The sequence below is a fragment of the Esox lucius genome, chromosome 11, assembly GCF_011004845.1.
Source record: "Esox lucius isolate fEsoLuc1 chromosome 11, fEsoLuc1.pri, whole genome shotgun sequence".
Lineage (NCBI taxonomy): Eukaryota > Metazoa > Chordata > Actinopteri > Esociformes > Esocidae > Esox > Esox lucius.
This window is the reverse complement of record NC_047579.1, coordinates 31,431,219-31,456,929: the sequence shown is the minus strand read 5'-3', so window position 1 is coordinate 31,456,929 and position 25,711 is coordinate 31,431,219. Positions and strand designations below refer to the sequence as shown.

General features: G+C 39.8%; 1 long non-coding RNA gene across 1 annotated transcript; it reads right to left on the bottom strand.

Moving 5' to 3' along the window:
- Nucleotides 1-5,765: 5,765 nt before the first annotated feature.
- Nucleotides 5,766-8,535, bottom strand: LOC114840417. The gene is made up of 4 exons (XR_003782619.2): nucleotides 8,483-8,535; nucleotides 7,435-7,504; nucleotides 5,990-6,196; nucleotides 5,766-5,883 (listed from the first exon to the last, which is right to left on the bottom strand). It is a non-coding gene; the product is annotated as an uncharacterized LOC114840417 (long non-coding RNA).
- Nucleotides 8,536-25,711: the final 17,176 nt, after the last annotated feature.

The window sequence follows — 25,711 nt, the reverse complement described above, 5'->3', positions numbered from 1 at the left end:
TCCTTCAACCTCTACCATCACACATACATTTGGGAGAACAAGTATTTGATACACTGCCTATTTTGCAGGTTTTCCGACTTACAAAGCATGTAGAGGTCTGTCATTTTTATCATAGGTACACTTCAACTGTGAGAGACAGAATCTAAAACAAAAATCTAGAAAATGACATTGTATCATTTTTTAATAATTAATTAGCATTTTATTGCATGACATAAGTATTTGATCACCAACCAACAAGGAAGAAATCTGGCTCTCACAGACCTTTTAGTTTTTCTCTAAGAAGCCCTCCTGTTCTCCAATAATTGCCTGTATTAACTGCACCTGTTTGAACTTGTTGCCTGTGTAAATGACACCTGTCCACACACTCAATCAAACAGACTCCAACCTCCCCACAATGGCTAAGACCAAAGAGCTGTATAAGGACGTCAGGGATAAAATTGCGCAAAGCTGGGATGGGATACCGGACAATAGGCAAACAGCATGGTGAGAAGGCAACTGTTGTCGCAATTATTAGAAAATGGAAGAAGTTCAATATGAAGGTCAATCTCCCTCGGCCTGGGGATCCATGCAAGAGCTCACCTTGTAGGGCATCAATGATCATGAGGAAGGGGAGAGATCAGCCCAGAACTACAGAGCAGGACCTGGTCAATGACCTGAAGAGAGCTGGGACCACAGTCTCAAAGCAAACCATAAGTAACACACTACGCCATCATGGATTAAAATCCTGCAGCGCACGCAAGGTCCCCCTGCTCAAGCCAGCGCATGTCTTGCCAATGACAATATGGATGATCCAGAGGAGGAATGGGAGAAGGTCATGTGGTCTGATTAGACAAAAAAAAAGCTTTTTGGTCTAAACTCCACTCGCCGTGTTTGGAGGAAGAAGAAGGATGAGTACAACCCCAAGAACACCATCCCAACCGTGAAGCATGGAGGTGGAAACATTATTCTTTGGGGATGATTATTTGCAAAGGGGACAGGACGACTGCAGGATGGATGGGGCTGTGTATCGCGAGATCTTGGCCAATGACCTCCTTCCCTCAGTAAGAGCATTGAAGATGGGTAGTGGCTGGGTCTTCCTGCATTACAACGACCTGGAACACACAGCCTGGGCAACTAAGAAGTGGCTCCGTAAGAAGCATCTCAAGGTCCTGGAGTGGCCTAGCCAGTCTCCAGACCTGAACCCAATAGAAAATCTTTGGAGGTAGCTGAAAGTCCGTATTACCCAGCGACAGCCCCGAAACCTGAAGAATCTGGATAAGGTCTGTATGGAGGAGTGGGCCAAAATCCCTGCTGCAGTGTGTGCAAACCTGGTCAAGAACCTGAAGTAAACATATGATCTCTGTAATTGCAAACAAAGGTTTCTGTACCAAATATTAAGTTCAGATTTTCTGATGTATCAAAAACGTATGTCATGCAATAAAATGCAAATTAATTACTTAAAAATCATACAATGGGATTTTCTGGATTCTTGTTTTAGATTCCGTCACTCACAGTTGCAGTATACCTATGATAAAAATTAGACTTTTTTTACAGACATGCCACTGTAGATGATCTATTACTGTCCCCCGATACTCTTCTAGCATGAACTAGGACCCTTATTTCTAAAGAAATATAATGAAAGAAAATTACTTTATCGCCCCTTCCTGACTGCTACATATAACTCCAACTCTATAAGGATTAAGTATGTTTTTGTACAGGTTTGATGCTGGTTTGTATCACTGTGAATATCTGGCACAATAATACACAGCTGTGTCTTCAGCTTCTAAGTTCTGCCCAGTTTAAGTAACTGTATTGCTGGATGAGTCTTCTGTTAAGCTGAACTTGTTCTTCAGGGAGTCTTTCTGGATTGTGCTTCCAGGATATCCAATCCACTCCAGTACTTTCCCTGCAGGTTGTCGAATCCAAGCTGTGGTATAGGTAGATACAGAGTATGAGACCTTACAGGAAATGGTCAGTGGTTGACCTGGCTGGACAGTCATAGAGGGTGGCTGAGTGAGTTCTTCACAGTGAACACCTGTGGACAAAGCATTTATAATGTTATTCAATACAAAGGTTAATCAACACAAAATTGAAAATCCAGTTATTTCTTTTTGATCCAAAGACTCACAGTAAACAGCTACCAGAAGAAGCATCAACAGGGAAGCAGAGAACATGGTTTATGTTGAATCTGATCTGGTGGGAGCTGCTCTTCTCTACTCTCCAGGACTCAGAAGACCTCTATGGACAAACACTGTTTAAGTAGGGAAGGAACTAGAAGGTGGATTTGCATTGACGTAGTCTAGAGAGATGCTGGGAGATATCAGAGTGTATATAAGAGATACTACAGTAGCAGAATCACTGTAACTGGACTTAAATGTTGTAATCTGAAAACCTTGTTTGATGCGCTTTCTGAATGACCAACTATTTTAGCAAATCTAGGTGTTCAGACCAGAACAGTCACTGGGGATGCCTTGGTGGGCTTGCTTAATATTTTCCCCAAAAAGGAAAATTATAATAATAATTTTAATAGTACTCGCATCATTAATTCACAGACGGTTTCAAAATGTTCAGCTATATTTCCTAGTCATAGTGAAAACCTGTATGCCACATGTAGTACTGATGTATCACTAAATAGATTCAACATACTATGTCAAAGCACTCTTGATGTAATTGTACCTTTTAAATCTAGGTCAAAGCCTGATTTTTTTTTTACCCTTGGTTATATGAGAGCATACAAAACCTTAAGAAGACATGTAGAAAAGCAGAACACAAATGGAAAATGACTAAACTACTTGTTTGAGGTTGTGTGTTGTTCGGTTTCGGTTTTGCCTTTGTTATTGAATATAGCCTGTTCTGTTCTATTTTCTTTCTTTTTGAACATAGCCTATTTTGTCATTATGGTTTACACTTGTGTCTTGTTAGCTACCTCTATATTAGTTCTGTGTTTGCGTTTGTTCATTGTGATGCATTGTTTATGCAAGCGACATACTGAGCTTTATATTTAGTCGTGATTTTGTGTACTGACCTTAGCCCTGTGTTTCTTTGACTAAAAATTATGCCTAGCCCTTGTGATTGCCTGCCTGGAAACGTTTATGATCTGAGCTGTGTGTTTTGATTACGATTTGTGCCTTAACCCTTTGGAATTAAACACAACAACTTGACAGACATGACAGAATACCTCACTGTCAACATGGACCCAGCAGAGGTACACCACCGCCTGAAACAACAAGAGCACCACGTCGATGAGTTGTGCCAGCTACTCCGCTGACACGCCACTGTGGCACCGGAATCAGGTACACCAACACTTTCCACCGTTCACCCGTCTGTGGCTGTCCCTGCAAAATACGATGGTTCACATGATCAATGCAAAGGCTTCCTGATGCAATACTCCATCTATTGTCACCACTTTGCTCGCAACTTTCAAAGTAAACTTTTCCATAAAATATCTAATTCTGATAAACTATCCTAAACTGAAAACCTAAAAAAAAAAAGAAAAATTGAAAGTCTACAAAAATTTTTGAGTAAGACTTTACGATCTGAAATACCTCTGAATAAATTCCAGCGTGCATGCAGCGTCATCCTGATAAGCAAGATTTAAGTTGTAATAGGTCGCAAACAATGCTGCCAGGCCCTCAACAAATGCCTCTGAAAATGGGCCCAGGACAACATCCCTCTCGACTGACAACATCCACTTGCTTGGGGTCATGGATTCACCTATAAAAAAGTTAAATAAGAATAGGGCAGGGCATAGATTAATAAGTGTTGATGTAAAAGTATGGTTCATTGATAGCTCATGTTAAAGGGATAGTCTGAAAATAATGAAATGAAAATTACCATGATTTACTCACGCTATCCTAGGAGTAAATTACTTTCTTCTTTCAGACAAATACAATCGGAGTTACATAAAAAAAAAAATGTCCTAGCTCTTCTCAGCTTTATTATGGTAGTGAATGACGGGCAAGATTTTAAAGCCCAAAAAGTGCATCCATTGATCATAAAAGTACTCCACATGGCTCAGGCCTTCTGAAGTGAAGAAAAATATCCATATTTTAAACCATATAAATTAAAATATCTACCTTTCAACATATGTATGGCGAAAGAGTGAACTCCGACCTGACGTAACGAAGAACACAGAAGCGCAGAGGATATTGCAAAAAAAAACTAAGCTAATTAGAAGTCTAAAACAAGAATTTTTAAAGACAAATTTCTGAGGATTTTGATATAAGAGAAGACCTTGAGTTTGTTACACAGCCCTATTTGTATGAGGCGTTAAAGCTTAACCTACGTCATGCATAATGTAGGGAGTTTCTTTTGGCATAAGTCGACTAGTTCAACAATGTTTATTTTTCTTACACAAACAGATTGCTTGCTTTCAAGGGCCTTTATTTACCCCCTGGAATTACTTTTTACTGGATTACTTTTATGATGGATGATACACTTTTTAGAGCTTTAAAATCTTACCCATTCACTGCCCTTTTAAAGCTTGGAAGAGCCAGGACATTCTTTAAAACAACTGATTGTATTTGTCTAAAAGAAAAAAGTCATATACACCTGGGATGGCTTGTGGGTGAGTAAATCATGCATTTTTTTTGAATATAGGAATGAGAATATAATTCCGAAATAGAATACATGAACAGAGGTGGCAAAAATGTATTTAAAATGGCCATTAAAGTGAGAATTAAAAAACAGTACAGGTCAAAGAGGTACAAGAGCTAGAAAGCAAATAATAGTGTATATTATAGAGACAAAGTAAAGCAACAAACCTTGGATGATCAGTGCGGGTGAATCCGGTAATCCTTCTCTTTCCATGTCGGCTGCTGTTGCTGCTGCCTAAGAAAAACAAAAATAAATTTTGCATTACAATTAAATATTTAAGACATTAAAAATCTAAATGTTATACTTACATCAGCTTCAATTAGAAGTGATTCTGTCCTCTCTTTGAAATGGGCCATTAAGAGTTTCAAGATGCACAGGACCAGAGAATTTCCCTCTTGATACTTTGACAGAACAGCACACACTTCTTTGTTTGATGGCTTTTCTTGAAAAAATCTTAGAATCCTCTTTCCTTTCCCTTGAATGCTCTCCATGATTTTTTGTAGCAGTGAGATGTCAGTAAGCAATTGGAAATGTAAAAAGATTCCCTTCAGACAAAACAGGTAAGGCCATGAGTTCTTTAGTTCAGACAGTGGTGGAGTGGCATTTATATCACGGCGCTGACGGTAATATGTGACCTCCATCAACTTGTGAAGTTCTCCTCTATCGGCTCCAGACATTCCTTCAGTAGACTGAAGCAGAACCATTTGCTTGCGCTTCTCTTCTAGAGTGTCATCATTTTCTCCCGCAGGAAACTCCTCAGGCTGCCAACTGACACAACCATATTGATCAGCCAGCCTTCTTGAGCTCTGGCTTATGGTGCTACACGATCATCGTAATCGTTCTTTTCTCAGACGAGCTAACATGTAAACCGAAAAGTGTTGTTTCTGTTTACATGTTCAACACGGGTTTTAACTTGCAAGAGCAAAGAGGCATACCCACTACCTATTTTTGTTCCATCAGACAGAACATCAGCAAAGCTGTCCGGGTACTGCTTAACAATATTCTGCACTACAATCTGACACTGTGCCTTTGATGGGTTTACTTCATGTTTTTGCATGTTATCCACTAACATTCTTACTAGCTTCCTTTGATCAGCTGGTGATGGTCTTTTTTTATTTGCAATGGCCAGTTTAATTTCGGAAGACATAACTTCCCAAGGCACCTTAAATGTTTCAGCCCAGGTGCAAGATGCTGAAAAGCAAGCAGTAGAACTAGATGTTGTAGAACTTGAACTCTCTGATCCTGGGCTTGATGTATCCGAAAGAACATGACGCAATGAGCGTTGGGGACTTGTGCACCTGGATTGTTCTAACACAAATAAAATTAAAATTAAAAAAGAAATTTGAACATGAAACATTTTACAATATTTGACAAATGGAGATTAGACATTTTACATCAATCAAATAAAACATACCTTCATTTTTCCATGCATTCAGTAGTTTGCGGCATTGTATAGGCCTGAGGAACTCCATGAGGTCTTCTTCTTTGACATACTGGAGGTCATCTTTTGTCTCAACACCAATAGCAGAAAGTCCATGGATACATTTTTTAAGCGTTTCATCAGAGAGACCAGGTAACGAAGAGGAGATGGCAAGTTTTATTTCCTCTAAGTTGGACATACCTTAAAAAGATGGAAAAGAGTGGTGTAACACAATCACAGACAAGCCAGATGTGTTATACTCCTGGAGAGGGTAATAATCTAATAGCTTCTCTTGAAGTACACAGACATGTCTTGGGTCCTCATCTGTTATGCAGTATACACCCAAATCCACCAACCGCACAGCACACCGTTTCTCAGATACAAAGTAAACCAATGAATTCTGGTGAACAAGAATTAGTTTCATTCTGCCAACCTCCAAACCCGTATCATTACTGGCCAAAAGAACGACCATGCCTTTCCTGTACTTTGTTCCTTTCAAAGTGATTTCAGTAGCTACTAATGTATTGCCTGGCTGAAAATCAAAATGATCAACTGATTCCCTGATCGCTTCGTTAAAATCACAAGAATAAAATTCAGAACCTTTTTCAACTTGCACAGAAAGCTGAAAGAGGTTTCCAGCACTTAAATAGGCTTGGAGAAGCTGGTGCCTTTCTGCAAGTGTTGCACATACATTTTTGAAGTTGTGCAATTTTCTTGCACATTGTTTAAAATAGGTATGTTTGCTCTCAAACCGCATAGTCCATAAGCGAATGAGTGGCCCAAATTGTTTTATAAGCTCCGGGTAATGGCACAAGTAGTGATGTTTAGGCTTGAGAGGCTTAGAAGGGAAAGTCACATACCTAAAATGAATGTACTCCTCAATGAGCACTTTCAGATAAGCAACCTGATCTGCCAGTATTGCTGGGGCACAAATTAGATCTACAATTTGTCTGAGTAGAAGAACAAGCTGCCACACTTCTGATTCTGGATCCTTAATTCGGTGTCCAACAATAACTGGTAAAAGTCTAAGAAGACTCCAGTTCTGAACAGTGTGACCACAAAGCTTCTCACTCCCCGAGTTAACCTCAGCTGGTTTATTGGCAGCATCATTTCCTGTGTACTTAAACTGTTTAATATAGCAATTAAGCTCTGTGAAAGTAAAGAATTTCTCTTGATTTACCAAGTAATCAATGTACAACTTAAGATCAGATGCCACAACACCCTCAAAGAGGTCATGTCCAAGGCAGGGTGGCAAGCCAGGCTGACAAACATGAAAGGAATTCAGCTGATTAAAAGGAGAGTTAAATTTAACTCCATCAACTACATTATCCCCTAAGGTAGCAAGTTTCTGAATGTTTGTTTCGTAAGACTCCACAGTTCGCTTCATAGCAGGTTCTAAAGGTGTGGCATGGAATGAGTCTCTCTCAATGGTGCAATACCTGCAGAAATGTAGGCTTCGGCTAAAATTCTCGACAAAACCACCAATCATGTGGGATCCCAGGTTGTCACCTACGATGGAACACAAAGAAGCTTTCAAAGTTTTGCCATCATTCACCACAACACCATTCTCCTCAAGATCTTTGAGATCTTCAATTAGTGATCTAAAAACATGAGCTGGTCCAAAGTGCTTAAAATCTTGCTCATTACACAAAAGAACAAGTTGCATGTGGTCTATGTTTGACCTGTTGTGAGGTAAAATATCAGACAAGGTAAGCTAAACTGCCAGTAATTTGTGTTTTTTTCTAGCTGAGCCTAAAGGATTTACCACTTCAAACGAATCCTGGTAAATGATCAAACCCAGAGATGATGGATCAGTTTGAAAGAGAGAATTTTCAGAAAAATTCTTACCATCCTTTACATCCCGAAACAGATCATTTTCAGCTGTTTGTGAGTGCATCTGTTCATATTGGTCCTTCACAGACTGGCATTAAACAGAGCACTGATGGTCTGTTTAACTGGGACATATTGAGCAAAGCACTCTTTCCCATTTCTTTCACTGACTCCTAATAAAATAGGGACTGGCTCAACATAGTGAAAATCTTGCTTGAAAGTAGTCTTTCTCCTCTGTGCTGTACTTAGAACTCCACTATTACAAGCTGTCAGCAAATCCTCCCTAGACAACTCATCAATCACATCATTAATCCTTTCCTCTGGTAATTCAAGCAAAGAAAGCTTTTCTCTCCATTTGCTAAGAAAATATGACTGCCCAATGTCATGGATGTTTTGAAATTCTTCAACAATGCCTTGAATGGTAGACTCAGGCAATAGCAATTTAGCTTGCAGTTTCAGATAGAAGAGGGTTCAATTTCTTAAAAAAAGAGATTCATCCACAACTTCAGACAAATTTTGCTCTGCAACTTCTGATCTCTCGCTCTCAGACACGACATCTGAAACTGGGATTTCCATGGTCATAGCAGGCTCTATCAGATGGTTTACAGAGGACATTTTATGTGTCCGTGATACATGTGATGCAAATGTAGATCTCACCTTAAATGTCCTGTTGCAACCAAATGGGCACCGGATCTCCAGCCCGGACTGAATATGGCTCTTTAAATGAGACAAAAGCTGTGTTAGGGTCCCACATTGAACATCACAAAAGTCTACAAGGCATTTAAATGTTTTATCATTATCACACATCTGTGCCTGATGCTCTTTAGCAGCAGACTGGTGATGTTCTCTGTGATTTCTGTATATGTGGGACTTCAATGAAGAAAACTGGGTGAAAATATGTGGGCAATCAGGTACAGCACATTTAAAACCTGATTTAGGCACATTTCTATGCAATTTCACATGCTGCACAAAACTCAGGATTGTACAGCTCTCATTATTACAAAAGTGACAGATAAACATGTTAAACTTTAAAAAAAAATCTAAACTTCACAAGCTAATAAATGCACAGCAAAAAAGCATGTGCACTGAAAATTTCAATGTACTTTCTATTTAACTGAATTACAAATATGAAAAGTAAGCACCCTTACAAGTAATATTACCATAAAACTAAGACAAAAAAACTTCATTAACGTTACATCATCTTAAATTGAACAAAAACGTGCTATTAACGTTGCCTTGGCAGTCAAGGTTAAACACTATTTTACTGCATAAAACAATTTTAAAACCTACACAATCAAGTTAAAAGCTTAAAACGTTTAAAAGCTTACATCTACTACCAAAAACAATGTAAATCAATTTCATACCAAGCAGTTATCAGCAAAAAATATTTAATTAACGTTACACCATCTTAAATTGAACAAAAACGTGCCATTAGTTAACGTTAATGGCTTGGTAGTCAAGTGAAACACTATTTAACTGCATAAAACCTACACAATCAAGTTAAAAGCTTAAAACTTTTAAAAACGTACGTGTACTACCAAACAACAATGTAAAATAATTTTATACCGAGCCGTTATCAAAAAATAAATAGTAAAATGACAGCCCGGGCACACTTTAATGATGAAGAAAATATAGACAGCTAATCGTTAATCTGTGACGATTTATCATAAAATTGGACAAATAATCTAGATTATCTATTTTGCAACGTGGATGTAAAAGGATTCCATATTGTAGATGTAACACACCTCGACTCGCTCTTATTAGATGTCCTCTTCCTCCGGTAACCGTAGAGCACGAGGTGAGCACGAAAATTGAGTGCTGGTGATGATGACCCAAGCTCGTGGAAAGACCGCGAAAGTCCCGAATTCTTATTTTTGGTGTTCATTGGCGGTTGGCAACCTAGCTTATTGGTGCATTACCGCCACCAACTGGAATGGAATATGGATCAAGTTGTTTGCCTTTATAATTTATACAAATATAAATAAACATAAAAATCAAGCAATGGAAAGTCCCAACTCCCAAGATGTCCACTGAAGATGACAAAAAGTTTTGCAACTGTTTTTTATTCTTCTTAAAAAAATATATAAAAAAAAATATTAAAATGGTATCCAGTATTAGGCTATTTACTGCTTAATCATGTTTCCAGATGTTAAAGGAACATGCAATAACAGTGTAGATCAGTGTAGACCTTTTAAAAAAAGACAGTATCTTATTGGACCTCTAAAATTCACAGCAATTATGTATGCTCCCACATGGCAAAATACAGTAATGCTGTAAATTTAAAAACACAGTCGTTTATTGTAAATTTTTACTGTAAAAACTACAGCAATTTTTAACAGTGCGCTTATGGGTCCCCGCTTGCTTGCCGTCCTGTCACATTGCCCATTACTTAAACACACATTTCATGGCCTCTGCACAAATTTGGGTCTATGTAAGTGCATTTGGGATGTATGATAATAGACTATTAATGAACTTTTCTTCAGATCTGCAGAGAGTCAGATTCTTTGTCATGTTGTGTGTTTTATATGTGTTTGATATCCGATTCTAGTGATAAATCCTTTCCAAGGGCAATCAGGCCAAGCCGATTCTGGACCCTGGTGAGCAGGTACTGGGAGAAAGAAAGAAAATGCCAGAGGGTAGTGAGAAAATTGGAATACTGTAGAGGTAGCTGGAAGGGCTGAGGACTGTGAAATAATTGTCTGTTTCAAAATATATTCAAGCTACAGTTATATATTGAATATGGGCTGAAAGTACAGTCTCTCAGGTCAATTTTAGGTAATTCACATCCAAAGAAGGCAGTGTAATGGCTTGGGCATGCATGGCTTTCAATGGCACTGTGTATTTGGCAGTGGCTCAACGAGGCAGCAGACATACATCGATAGCAGGAACCACGTTAGAAAAAAATATGGTTGTGTCGTTTGAATGAATCATTTGCCAAAACAGTCACTCAAATAGTGGTGGAATAAATTCAACCAAACTACTGCTCACATTGTTTCAAGACCGTGGACAGTATATGCTGTCAGAGAGAAAAAAGTTGTGCTGTTTTTCGATGTCCAGCATGCAATAATAATAATAAACCATAATAAGAAATGTCATGTCGCTGTGACGGTGAGGTGACGGACAGCTCCGTCATCTGCTCTTCTCGGTTTCCTGCTGTACATGAACTCACCCCGGACTCCTTCATCTCCAATTGTCGTTCACACCAGGTCCCAATCAAATCATTAGTAGGTGTTTAAATGTTTCTCCTCTGCTCCCCTCACTTGTCTGTCATTGTTCGATGTCTACGTTTGTTTCGGTACGTGGTGAGTGTTCCGTTTGATTTATACCTTTGGTTTCGCTTAAGTTTCAGTGCTCGGTGTTCCTTTATATAAAAAATACTACATCGACTCCCACTCTGCTTGCGCCTGGTTCCTTACTCTCCACCACTACGCAACTCATGACAGTAGCCTTCCCAGTACTTCTAATTGCAACATCATTATCTTTGTTTCTACCAAACAACCAGTAATCTTAAGTTGAAATAATATTTTAATTTGCATTCAAAATGATATGAATGAGATAGCAACAAAAAGCAAGCTGTAGATGAAAACAAAAAGTCCACACACCATTATGATTATCATTTAAAAACAAAGTCCATTCTCCTGTACTTCTTCATGAATTGGATAACAGCAGGTTCATGTAGCTTGTCTTTGGATTTAACGACTGGCTGCGGACATTGCGCCAAATACCCCTGTTTCATAGTCCTATTTATCTTTACACCTCTTATGAATGATGCCAATTCCAGGCCAGTCGTGAGAACTACAGTCTTTAATTACTCAACACTCCAAAGCCGGTTTATGTTGCAACTTTTCACAAAGAGGAACCGCAAAGGAACTATCAACAGTCAAGGACACATAGAACAGCTCCAGCATGGGACATTCTACTCCTCCCTAATTTGAAGGAAACCCCAGTACTGGGCATTAGGCCATATTGCGAATACCTAAACCTCGCCATTGTTTAACAGGGCTACAAGGTAGCAAGAAAATGGGTTACATATATTAAATCAAATCATATAAATATTGCTACACATTACTACAAATAGCAATGTAATTGAGGTAAAAATAGTTACGTTTAAAGTGGAAATGCTTGCTTGCAGGTTCCCACACAGCAATACAAGAATAGAAAGTTCTCAAAAGGACACAGGTGGCCAAAAGTTTGGAATTATAAAGATTTTGAGGATTAACAATAGAAAACAAATTGTCAATGTGAATAAAATCTTTAGGCAATACTAACCTCACAACAATGCACCAATAGAAAGGCTAAAAACAATTAGCAAAACAAATACCAAAAATACAGTCTCCACACCATACATCATGTTCTCAGTTGGCATGTAAACCATAGCTCCTCTTCTCTTTAGATGTTCTGAGCAAATCAGGTGTCCAGGGTATCGCTGTGGTGGTCGTGGACGAGTGGAACGGTTTTCGTTTTGGTTATGTCTCTTCTCCTCATAAGAGAGTTTGGCTGTCCTTCATTTATCAGCTGATCTGATCAATTCGGCAGAGTGCCAGCTCGGAGAGGAAACCAAATATCCTCTGGGGTCAGTCTCCATATCAGACATTATGTTCTCAGTTGCCCCGGCAAACTGCAACATCTCTTCAGCCAAGAATTCTTTCAACCAACTAGCCAAAGCCTGTGAAAGTACAGTAGACAGTAAAGTGACATTGTCCAAACGTTTTACAGGTGGTTGTAATTGCACAGAAATTGGCCAATTCAGTGTGCACAAATTGCAAGGGCGTTTGTGGACAGATGCTAAGACAAAAGAGACAAAATTAATAGAGACTGAAAAGAGTGAGAATAACCAACTGACCCGTGTTTGGATTTACTTCTGATATTATTTGCCTTCCCTGTAAAAAGCGGTTTGTCATATCAAATGAAGATATAGAGGATCTGCATAGGGTTTTCACATTATTATATCCATTGAGAAACCAAACCTTTGCACACATGTAGATCGACCGTAGCGTTGGAGAAGACCAAAGGTCGATTCAAGTAAACAAAATAACGCCCGCACACAGTCTACATAACTAGCAATAAGAATTTAATAACAAAGTTTTAGTTTAATAACAACTTTAGGCTGCCTGCTGAATGTAAATTGTTGAAATCTTGGTACTGAAACATTGTTATTAAAATCTTATTGCAAGTTAAACAGACTGTGCGGGAGTTCTTTTGTTTACATTATATTATTCAAACAAGGATCTTGCCATTGTTCAGCTGACATTGTTTCTCGAACTTTGTAATATAACATTCTTGTGAATCTGTTTAACATTTTAAAAAGGCTTTTATTCAATAACTTCTTTGATATTACATTTTCCCTTTGTTGTCATGGTAATCAGCCACACACAAACAATAAAAATATTATTTTGGAACAACTTTTGTTGCACTTCAAAAACAAAAAATTGTAAAACCATGTACAAAATGTACAAAATATATTTCAGTGTGTTAATGGATGCAATTGGATGCAATTATTGGATTTAAATTATGTTATACAAGTACAACATTTTAAAAGTACTGTGTCCATGGTACAAAACAATGAATTTGTAGACGTTAATTCTTGATTGTCATCATAAAAACATCAAACTGTACACCGAGCTTATAACCATTGGCTAAAGTAAAAAAGACTTCTAAATGACTGACTCATTAAATGTTATTGTTCAATTGAACGATTATTTCTACCCAAAAACAGAATAGACTGCCTTAAACTTAACCGCACTGTTTAGCCTTTCAGCTTTTGTAGCTTCCGCATGGAAACTATTACGGAGTTTACCACTTATGTTTCTATTTATTTTTCATTCTATTTTATTATTTTATGTTTTATTATTATGATGTTTTATTGTTATTTATTGTTTTTATTCTAGTATTTGTTTATTTTCTAATAACATTTTATATTTCTCTTTTTCTTTGTAAAGCACACTGAAATGCTTCTGTGTATGAATTGTGTTGTATAAATATACTTGCTTACTAAACAAAGTATACAATATATGAAAGTGCAAATGCAAATGTGTTTCATGAATTTCTTACATTTAATAATAATTTTAACCTGTATTTACTATTCTGGACAATTTGGTCCTGTTCATGGCATTCAAGTTGCCATACCATGTTAAATACAAGAAACTTTCAATTATGCATTTGTACACCCTTTAAAGAATGGACTGGCTCACACCAAAACACCAACATTGTCTGAACAAATAAAAACAATGAAGTGACTTTTAAAATGTTTTGGCACTATTCACTGTAAAATTAAAGCAGTTGTCTAAAATGTGTCCAAGTATTTAAAACTGTCAACTAACATCACAGGATGTCTATTGATAGAAACAGAATGGGTTACGTGGAAATTCCTTCTGTTGCATATTTTAATTTCCAATCATTTTACTAACATGGATTTTCAGGGTAGTCACTGGCTTGTTGTCTCTCTTTTGCGCACTTGTGCAATTGGGCTGTACTCTACTGGCAATACTCGGCCCTCATTCAGGGTGGTTGCGGTTGGTGGGTGTCCCGATGCTTGGCAATGTGGGTGGATTGATTTCCTGCCTGTTGGGCCCTGCCCGAGGCCTTCCCCAGGTAGGGCCACAGTGTCACCGGCCCCCCCCCCCCCCCCCCAGGTAGGGCCACAGTGTCGCCGGACCCCCCCCCCTGCTGCTACATTATTGTGCTGGGGGATTGGGTCTGTTCTCCTTCCCCACAAAGATCTCCTTCTCCAATATAAATCGTTGTTGATATGATGAATGCATTTTCTGAATTTTCCAAGTCTTCTCCCTTTTTAAACCTTAGGAGGACATGAGGTCCTGGTCCACACCTGCGGAGTAACTGGTTTGGGGGGCCCGTTGCTGTCCTTGTCCATCTGGTCATACTTCTGACCTAGTCTTATTTTAAATAAACTCTGGATTTAGCCCAGATACATTTATTAGTTATTCCAATTGGACTCTTAATATCTCACCCAGCACCGCCAGAAGAGGACTGGTCACCCCTCTGAGCCTGGGTCCTCTCTAGATTTCTTCCTAAAATTCGGCCTTCTTAGGGAGTTTTTCCTAGCCACTGAAATTCAACACTACTGTTGTTTGCTCCTTGGGGTTTAAGGCCGGGTGTCTCTGTAAAGCACTTTGTGACAACTGCTGTTGTAAAAAGGGCTTTATAAATACATTTGATTGATTGATTGATTGATTGATTGATCATGACAAATGGTATGTATCTCCAGTTATTCCTTTCTGCAGCAGGGAGTCCATACAGACCTTCTCCAGATCCTTCAGGTTTCGGGGCTGTCGCTGGGCAATACAGCTCCCTCCAAAGATTTTCTATTGGGTTCAGGTCTGGAGACTGTCTAGGCCACTCCAGGTCCTTCCTCCTTTCTGGGAGGAAATCTCATATAAGTACACAAACCGGAGAGACAGACTTTGCATGACAACAATGGTTGGGTGTTAACAAGCATATGAAAGGGTTTTAAGGCAATAGACCAACTAAAGTCACATGTTGCATTACATAAATTGATTGTTTCTTCAAATTATATAAATTGATTGTTTCTGAACACAAAGTTGTGTCAGTGTCATGGTACTGGTTATCCCCAGCTGAACTCAGACTTGACCACACTCATCTCTCTTACTCAAACCAGTTTTCTAACATACTATACCTATGCACCATTACTTGGGTGGGTGACATTCTTAATTCCATCCAATAATAAAATAAAAAATAAAACCCAGCTGGAAAATAATGTAAGGTGAAAAAAAAAGACAAAGCACCTTCTCTGAGACTCATACTTTGACAACAAAGACTATTCTGGCTATTGTCTTCCAGGTCAGTTGTTTAAACCTCACTGAATTAGTTTCCTCCATATCTATTCACAATTTATCCACATTTTATGAAGAATTTTGATCCAGACATTCTGATTCATATGGGAGGTACCCTGGGCGGATAGGAGAAATTGTACAAAGACCAATTATTGTAAGAAGATCAGTTATTGACAAAGGGCAGTTAATGCAGTTCTGGAAACAGTTTATATTTATTTTGATACAAAACATGAATATGGTCTGTCAAAATGTGAAGTTCAAAAATATTTATCAGTGATTATATTTTCCCATTCTTTGATCCATCAAAACATTTAATGAAATACTAATCACCTGATTAAAAGATTATCAGCTCACACAAAAAGCAGTTCATTTTCTGTTGCAACCAGGTTGTTATACAATGAACGTGTATGAGTATGGTCCCGGGTCTACTAAACTGTTTGTCAGACCATGGCTGGGGCACCTCGAGGCATCTCTATGCTCCTGGGGTCACTGTCAGGGCCTCACCGTAGAGGTGCCTAGAGGCATCTCTATGCTCCTGGGGTCACCGTCAGGGCCTTACCGTAGAGGTGCCTCGAGGCATCTCTATGCTCCTGGGGTCACTGTCAGGGCCTCACCGTAGAGGTGCCTCGAGGCATCTCTATGCTCCTGGGGTCACTGTCAGGGCCTCACCGTAGAGGTGCCTCGAGGCATCTCTGCACTGCCATTTGGATTGTCCCCAATTGGAAGCAGCTGCCATGCGTTGCCTCTAATTTGGAATTTTTTAAGTTATCCTGGTTTGCCTTTTGGTTTGTCGGTCATTGTTTGTGTTATGTGCTTTAGTGCAAGTGTGTTGCACGTAATTATCTTGTGAGCTGTCCAAAGTGAGTTATAGAAAAAAATAATATTGTTTGATGATCGCCCTGCTCCATGCGTCCTGTATACCTACAATAGTAACACTGTTCAACAGTCTGACTCATCAGAGATGCTAAACTGGGCCCCTGAAACTCCCTGGTGTACAGAATACATAATAGCAACAGCTTCACTCCTTGTATCTGGTTCTCACATATCCCTTGGTCAAGTCTAAAACTTGCCCTAGTCACTTGTTTAGTAAAGCACTTTGGGACAACTGCTGATGTAATAAATGTATTGAATTATTAACTTGTCACACTTCTTCCTGAGTTATCAAACCTCTCTTGGTCATGTATCAACCCTGCATTTCTCAAACATCACCCCTCCTCACAAGTCACCATTCTGTGGCCCAGAGTGTCTCTGGATCTCCTGTCTCAGTCCCTAGTTCTACACCGCAATTGTTTTGTAGACGAGAGTCAGTCTGTTCTGCCTCAGTCCCTATTGTTTATATTACATTAGTTTATGTGACGAGGGACTACAGACAGTCTGAATTATATGCTGATGTATCCTTTTGGATCCTAGGAATGCTCTCTTAAATGTTTCTGTCCTGTTGAATCATAGGAGGACCTGAGCCCTTGGACCATGTCTAGTTGTCCCTGTCCAAAGTCTTCCTGATTTTGTTTCTGATCTAGTTACTGCCTGATATTTCCTGGTGTCACTGTGTACAGCCCACCTGGTCATCCCTCTCCTTGTCTACCTGGTTGTGCAGCTGATTGGGATTCTGCCTAAAGACTGTGGAAACAGCCCACCTGCATTTATCAACCTGCTGGTCATCTGAACATGTAAAGTATGTTTTCTTTCTAGGTTCTGACTATACTAGGAAGTTTTCCTTGCCACTGTGCATCAAACTTGTGTATTCGTATTTCATTATAGTATTTACAACGTCACTAGCATACACTAATGTTGTCCCTGATTAATCACCTTCTCATATTCCAAAGTGTCTGTGTGTACGGCTGAGTGTCCAATAGCTTGTATTAGATGTACTAAACAACATGCTTAACCTCACTGTCAATAATCTCTATATCAGAAAGTTGCCAGGCCCTCACTGAAGTCATGTAGATTAATGCATTTCACACTTTGTTTTTATAGTTCTCCTGCAAAACGATCACCACACATTACATCTCTGCTTACATACAGAAGCACAAACTGTCGAACACTGTCTCCGGTGTGATTGTCTCTAGAGATACCTGCAATCTCCATGGAGTTAGGTAGGCCGGCTTTTAGTTTTTCAAGTTCAAAACAAGTTACAGCAATGAAGTGCTTAGGTTTTCTACTCCCGACAGTGCAGTCAAAAGTAAAAAAGTAACTAATTATAATTTAGAAATAAGAACACAATCAGTAATAACACAAAAACACACATCAATAATTATACAACCGTAGTGCAATGTAGAAGTGACAGGCATGGACTATGGATGGAAGGGAAGAGGGGTTCCTGAATTGAGCAGCCTTACAGCCTGAGGAAAGAAACTGTCCCGTAGCCTGTTTGTTTTGAATGGAATACTTCTGTACCTTCTGCCTGCTGGCAGCTTGGTAAACAGTCCATGGCATGGGTGGCTGGGATCTGTAATAAGCTCTGCTGTTTTAAGTTATGGCCGGTAGAAGGCTGCTTTTTCAACCAAGATCTTTGTGATGGTTCCAAGCAGTTATGTTTTTGATCCTGTCCAGGGGCTATCTGAATTACTCTTCTGCCTTGTAGTCTATCCTGCTCCATGTTGAAAGACATTGCCAGTGCTCACGTGATTTATTTGGTTATAAAGTTACCATTTGTGGTTACTTATATGGATGGCAATCATTGCCTTTTTTGACAGTATTGTATTGAATGTAGGCAATCAAGTGGTCTTTTGTGGCTCACACTACCAACACCAAAGTTGTGGGTTTGAATCCCACAGTGGTTACATACAAATCCAGGGCCTTAGGGTGGTGAATCTGTACTTTTCAATCTGAACATAGTAGGCAAAACAATGTAAAATACACTGTATAACCATCAAATGGTTGAGTGATCAGGAACAACAAGCATAGTGAATGTAATAGGTATTTTAACAATAGAAAATAAAATCTTGTTCTCAGTGGACACATTCCAATCTATGCCCTCCTGTAAAGTGTTTGTTTATGGCATTTGCCAAACCTAAACAATTAATGCATTACATTTGGACTAGGACACATAAACAGACATGTATGTAAATAGAACAACAGTAACAAATATTATTCAAATTACATCATATAAGGCACATACAGTACATGTCATAGGATATATGATACATAGAATATACATCTGAATGGATAAACTACATAATGACTGTGGGGAAGGCGGGGGTTCTGTCACGGTACGGTGATGACCAGCGCCGTTGTACCGTGCACTCCCGGTTCCCGTCACTCCATGAACTCACCCTGGACTTATCCATTGTCTTGTCTGCCGTAACCATGGACTCCAGGTCCCAATCTTCCCAACACTAAGTGTTTAAAACATTTTCTCCTCTGCTTCTCTCACTTGTCAGGTATTGTTGCTTGTATGGTACACATAGCTGGTGAGTGTTTCGTTCTGGCTGCTAAGTCAGCACTTTACTTTTTTTTTGTATTCAGTGTTTGTTTAAATTAAATTCAACATTCAAATGCAATTATGCCTGTGCCTGATTCCTCCTCTCCACCACCATGTTACAGATCAAAAGTGGGCAGAAGCTAATAATACCCTTGAATGTTTGGCCTTGTTACAGACACACAATAGGTGACACACACAGGTGAAAATGTCAATTAAAGGTGGATTTCCCACACCTGTGGCTTTTTAAATTGCAATTAGTGACTGTGTATAAATAGTCAAGGAGTTTGTTAGTTCTCAGCTGGATGCACTGTGCAGGCTAGATACTGAGCCATAGGGAGCAGAAAGAAAAACTGTCAAAAGACCTGCATAACAAGGTAATGGAACTATAAAGATGGAAAAAGATATCCAATGCCTGTCAGTAATGTTCAGTTCCTTATTAAGAAGTGGAACATTCGGGGGAGATTTGTTCGGGATAAAAAAAGAACCCCAGAGGTAAGAGGCTGCTCTGGAAAAAGACGTGCAGTGTATGAATGGGCTATGGGATAGGGTGGCAAGACTGATGCCTGTTCTTTCTTGTGAAAATGTGTTATGGTCTGATGAAACCAAGGTTGAACTTTTTGGCCATAATTCCAAAAGGTATGTTTGGCGCAAAGAAAACCCCGGAACATTAACCAAAGGACACCATACCCACAGTAGAGGTAATTGTCAATAACAATAATGAATGTAATGTATTTGGTCATTGTTAAGCAAAAAAATAAATAAATAGTTGAATAAACTAGCTGTGTAATAAGGTGATTACATTCTTCGGATTTCATGTGTTCTATGTACCATCTCCAATCCTTGTTAATGTAGTGCAGTTTACTCTTTTCTTAAGGTGGGTTTGCCGGGATTCTCTCCCACCCAGGCTTCCCCTGGTAACCCGTGTTTTACATCACAACGCTATGAACTGTGGGAAATTCCTTCAGGCAAATTCTGCATAAATGCAGACTTATGAAAAGGGTGAATAAAGGGTTAAAAATGTCTGCAAAAGAGCCTTGCGCACTTGCCGATTTGACAGTGGGACAACTCTAAGCCCTCACAGAATTAGAAAGAACAATTCAAAGTCTGTGAGTGTGGACATTGGGATTGGGCCAATATCTCTGGGCCAATTAGGAACCACTGGTCAAATGCGCCTGCTCCCTCTCGTCTTGTCATTACATACACCTGCTACCCATCTGTGTAATCACCTAGAGTATTTAGTGTTTGTCTTGTCTGTCTTCACTTGTTGATATTTCAACCTGCTACTGTCTTGATGTTTAAGTGTTTCCTGTACAGTTTGTAATCTGTTTAGTCAAGCATTTGATAATCCTGTGTGAGTTCCATTAACATACATATATTTACACCCTAGGTTTGGTCTCTCTTTCAATCAATGTCTGTTAGAGTCCTCCTTAATTCTTTGTTTCCACATGCCTATGATGCACACCTTTTATTCAAATCCAGGTTACACCCGATATACCTCAGATATTTTTTTGTGGAAATAATTTTATTTGAAACTACCAAAAGGTTCCTCACCTCTCAATTTTTCAAAGCTTTCACGCCAAACCGTTAAAACAAATGATGTTGTCACCTCTTGATAGATTACTCCAACAGTTTAAGGGTGAAATCTGTTTTTGTACAGGTCTGGGGCTGGTTTGAATCACTGTATCTCGAGCACAATAATACACAGCTGTGTCTTCAGTCTGCAGACTCTGGCCTTTTAAAAACAATGTGTTGCTTGAAGTGTCTCTTGTGATGCTGAACTTGTTTTTCAGGGAATCTTTATAAACTGTGGTTCCAGCAGGCCGAATATATCCAATCCCCTCCAGTGCTTTCCCTGCAGGTTGTCGAATCCAACCTGTGTAATAGCTAGATACAGAGTATGAGACCTTACAGGAAATGGTCAGTGGTTGACCTGGCTGGACAGTCATAGAGGGCGGCTGAGTGAGTTCTTCACAGTGAACACCTGTGGACAAAGCATGTATAATATTACTCACTACACGCAGCATTTTAACAAAACTAAAAATACATCACTAATATTTCTTGGTCGCCCCCCCGCCCCATCCAAGGCCACTCACAGGTCGTAGCTGCCACCAGCAGCAAGAGAGCTACAGAAAACATGGTTTATGTTGAAGCTGGTGGGAGCTGCTCTTCTCTACTCTCCAGGACTCAGAAGTACTTTAAGGACAGTCTGACTGTTTAAGTAGAGACGTGGCAATCTTTGATTTGAATAAAGAAGGTGGGGAGAGTGGTCTTTATTGGAGTGAATGAGGTGTTTTCCGGAAGAAGACTACAGCATGAAAAGTTGTCTTGTAGAGTAGTCTAGAAGAAATGAAATGCTCCAGCCCAAATAATCCCCTCCCTACTCTACTTGGACCTTCATTTGTTCTTTAACAAGCCGCTCCACCATTAGCAGGTGTCCAAATTGCAGAAGGAGCCAAAATAATCAGAGCTGAGAGATAGAGTGTGCATAAGGCAACATATACTTTATATCTTTTACAATTTAAAACAAAATACCTTCTGAAATAAATGGTCAATTGTTAATTAGGTTAGTCAATTTTTTTAAACAATAGTAGTAATTTGTAACCCTAACACTCAGCAAAGTTCAGTGTGGATTCATTCCCTCAACCTGAAGGCCAACAAGAAGTCCTGACATAAAGGCACTAAAAAGGTAGTAAGAGTGATGTGCTTTGTGCAACAACTTCATCTCCTTTTGGTTATCTCCTTTCCGTGATGACAAGTTCTTACTTTTAAACTGAAGATTCCTTTTTATTAAATGTTGTCTGCTGTCTGTGTGACAGTTTAAGGGATGATAATAAGGCGGTTTACATTGTGTTGTTTTATATTGCCTGTTTATCATGTGTTTTAATATGAGCAAACTTCATATATTTACAGTTTTTCTCCATCATTTTGCTTTATTTATTTAGACAGTCAATTGGCCGGTGCCACCAAAATGGAAAGATTTTTTTTCTCATTGTGTGAGCCGTACTGGTCTATTTAGATTTTTTATTTACCATGGCAGTCCACCCTGGATATGTTTGTTATATATACTTTTCTATTTTGTTATACTTTTCTGTCCAGCTGAATGCTGGTGTGTATCATAATGAGCTTTTCAGAGACCAGTTTCAAAATTGATAAAAGTCAGGTCCCTGTACAACCGAAGCAGGAACATTGCCGGCAGTAAGTCAGACTTGTTCCCAGTGCATGTTGGACTCCGGCAGGGCTGCCCTTTGTCGCCGGTTCTGTTCGTAATTTTTATGGACAGAATTTCTAGGCGCAGCCAGGGGCCGGAGGGTGTCAGGTTTGGGGACCACACAATTTCGTCTCTGCTCTTTGCAGATGATGTTGTCGTGTTGGCCCCTTCAAACCAGGACCTTCAGCATGCACTGGGACGGTTTGCAGCCGAGTGTGAAGCGGTGGGGATGAAAATCAGTACCTCCATATCCGATGCCATGGTCCTCAGTCGAAAAAGGGTGGCTTGCCCACTTCAGGTTGGTGGAGAGTGCCTGCCTCAAGTGGAGGAGATTAAGTATCTAGGGGTCCTGTTCACGAGTGAGGAAAGGATGGAACGGGAGATTGACAGACGGATCGGTGCAGCTTCTGCAGTAATGCAGTCGATGTATCGGTCTGTCGTGGTGAAGAAAGAGCTGAGCCGCAAGGCGAAGCTCTCGATTTACCAGTCAATCTACGTTCCTACTCTCACCTATGGTCATGAGCTTTGGGTCATGACCGAAAGGACAAGATCCCGGATACAGGCGGCCGAAATGAGCTTTCTCCGCAGGGTGGCTGGGCGATCCCTTAGAGATAGGGTGAGAAGCTTGGTCACCCGGGAGGAGCTCAGAGTAGAGCCGCTGCTCCTCCACATCGAGAGGGGTCAGCTGAGGTGGCTTGGGCATCTGTTTCGGATGCCTCCGGAAAGCCTTCCTGGGAAGGTGTTCTGGTCCCGTCCCACAGGGAGGAGACCCCGGGGAAGACCTAGGACACGCTGGAGGGACTATGTCTCCCGGCTGGCCTGGGAACGCCTCGGTGTCCCCCCAGAAGAGCTAGAGGAAGTGTCTGGGGAGAGGGAAGTCTGGGCATCCCTGCTTAGACTGCTGCCCCCGCGACCCGGCCCCGGATAAGCGGAAGAAGATGGATGGATGGATGGAATTTTGGTGAGCTCATGCAAATTGCAGCCTCTTTTTCCTATTTGTAGTGGAGATGAGTGGTACCCGGTGGGGTCTTCTGTTGTTGTAGCCCATCCGCCCTAAGGTTGTGCGTGTTGTGGCTTCACAAATGCTTTGCTGCATACCTCGGTTGTAACAAGTGGTTATTTCAGTCAAAGTTGCTCTTCTATCAGCTTGAATCAGTCGGCCCATTCTCCTCTGACCTCTAGCATCAACAAGGCATTTTCTCCCACAGGACTGCCGCATACTGGATGTTTTTCCCTTTTCACACCATTCTTTGTAAACCATGGTGCTAAACTGGCCTGCCATTTCCAGACCTGTCCCTTATTGAAAACATTTGGCGCTTTATGAAATAAAAAGATGTCAGAGGAGTCCCTGAACATTTGACCAGATGAAATCCTACATCAAGCAAGAAGGGGAATACATTTCACTTTCACAAAACTACAGCAGTTGGTCTCCTCAGTTCCTGCTTACAGAGTATTGCTGAAAGAAGAGGTAATGCAACACAGTGGTAAACATGCCCCTGTCCCAACTTTTTTGAAACTTGTTGCTGGCATCAAAAAACTATAACGTTTCCGTTTCAACATTTGATGTGTTGTCTTTGTATTCTTTTCAATTAAATATAGGGATAAATGATTTGCACATCATTGTATTCAGTTTTTATTTGCATTTTAAATAGTATCCCAATGTTTTTTGGAAACAGTGTTATAGATCCTTTCCTCCTGCCATCTTGACACAAAATCATGGTCAACTGAACGTACTGTGCATTTTTATACATGCTACAGAGCATGATAGGAGGTTAATTACTAAATTGTATTATGCAGTCCATCCTTTTGGAAGCATTTGGTTTTATGTTCCTCCACTGAGTTATTCACCTTTTTTCTACTTTTATATATTTTTATGCATTTTTAACCACAGAGACTTATAAAGTTCTACATATTACGCATATTACACACAAGCCTTTTTTTCTCTCAGAAATATCGTAGGCAAACATTGGGAGAAGAATGCTACCGTCTCTTCCTCTGTTGTCATGGGGACCTTCCCTGAATGCAGCCAGCTAAAATGTCCAGTTTATTTACGACCTGTGAGCATCTGCATACAGACCAGTGCCCATTGCCCCACTTGAGTGGGTTTTCGCATCGGAAATATACCAGCCAACCACCAGATGCACCACAGTATTGTGGCACACTCTAGTGGACAACAAAGGTGTTACAGGGATTTAACAAGTTTTATAAAAGCAAATTGGTTGGTGTGAAACATTGCTCATGTCTGTCCTCTGTGCATGCATGCATGTCAAATCACATATGTAACTTTATATTCTCTTTTATGGTATTCACAGCATTATCGTCATACTGTTCCATACTTTTCGTAGATACAGTATAGCCGTTTTACAAATGCTTTCTGGTAATTCTGACTAGACAGCAGGGCATGGGCTTGGATAATTGTACATTACTGTGCAATGTATTCTGCATAAAATGTATATGTTGGACATGGAGGTGAACTATACTAATCATGATATCTTAGTGTGTTCTGAAGCTTAGCTAAATGAAGATGATTCCATTGCACTACATTATAATGTTTACTGATGTGACAGACCAAAAAAAGTGGGAATTGCACTAACCATTTATCATCTGCTGAACTCAAAGATCTAAGAATTTCTCTATGTACACAAAAGGCCTATTTCTCTCAAATATTGTTCACATATCTGTCTAAATCTGTGTTAGTGAGCACTTCTCCTTTGCCGAGATAATCCATCCACCTCACAGGTGTGGCATATCAAGATGCTGATTAGACAGCATGATTATTGCACAGGTGTGCCTTAGGCTGGCCACAATAAAAGGAGAAGTGCTCACTAACACAGATTTAGACAGATTTGTGAACAATATTTTTGAGAAACAGGCCTTTTGTGTTCAGCTCATAAATGGGGGCTAAACAAGTGTTGCGTTTATAATTTTGTTTGGTGTAAATTCCATGATGAAGACAGACACAGAGTTGGTCTTGAGTAACACAGCCAGGCCCTACGGAATACATGAACAATGGCATTTACAAACTGCAACACTTGAGAAAAGAAACCATAATCCTCACCTTAACCCTAATCCTCACTTTAACCTTAATCAAATTGGCTAGTTGGATTTGAAATGCAACATTTAGATTTTCGGTATTTAGTCAACTCAGACATTATTGTGACTTACACATTTTCGGTTACTACTATGTTCAGGGACACAAGGAAAATAATGTCCATTGGCCAAGGAGTACGATCTGTCAACCCTTTGGTTTACTGTCGCCTGCCTGGTGCATTTTGATTACATACCAAGGTGCTTATGTTAATATAATACTGGGGTATTCAACTCTTAGCCTATGGGGCTGGAGCCTGCTGGTTTTCTCATCATTTATTGCACCCACCTGGTATCCCAGGTCAAAATACAGTTAGGTCCAGAAATAGTTGGCCATTGACACAAGTTCTGTTATT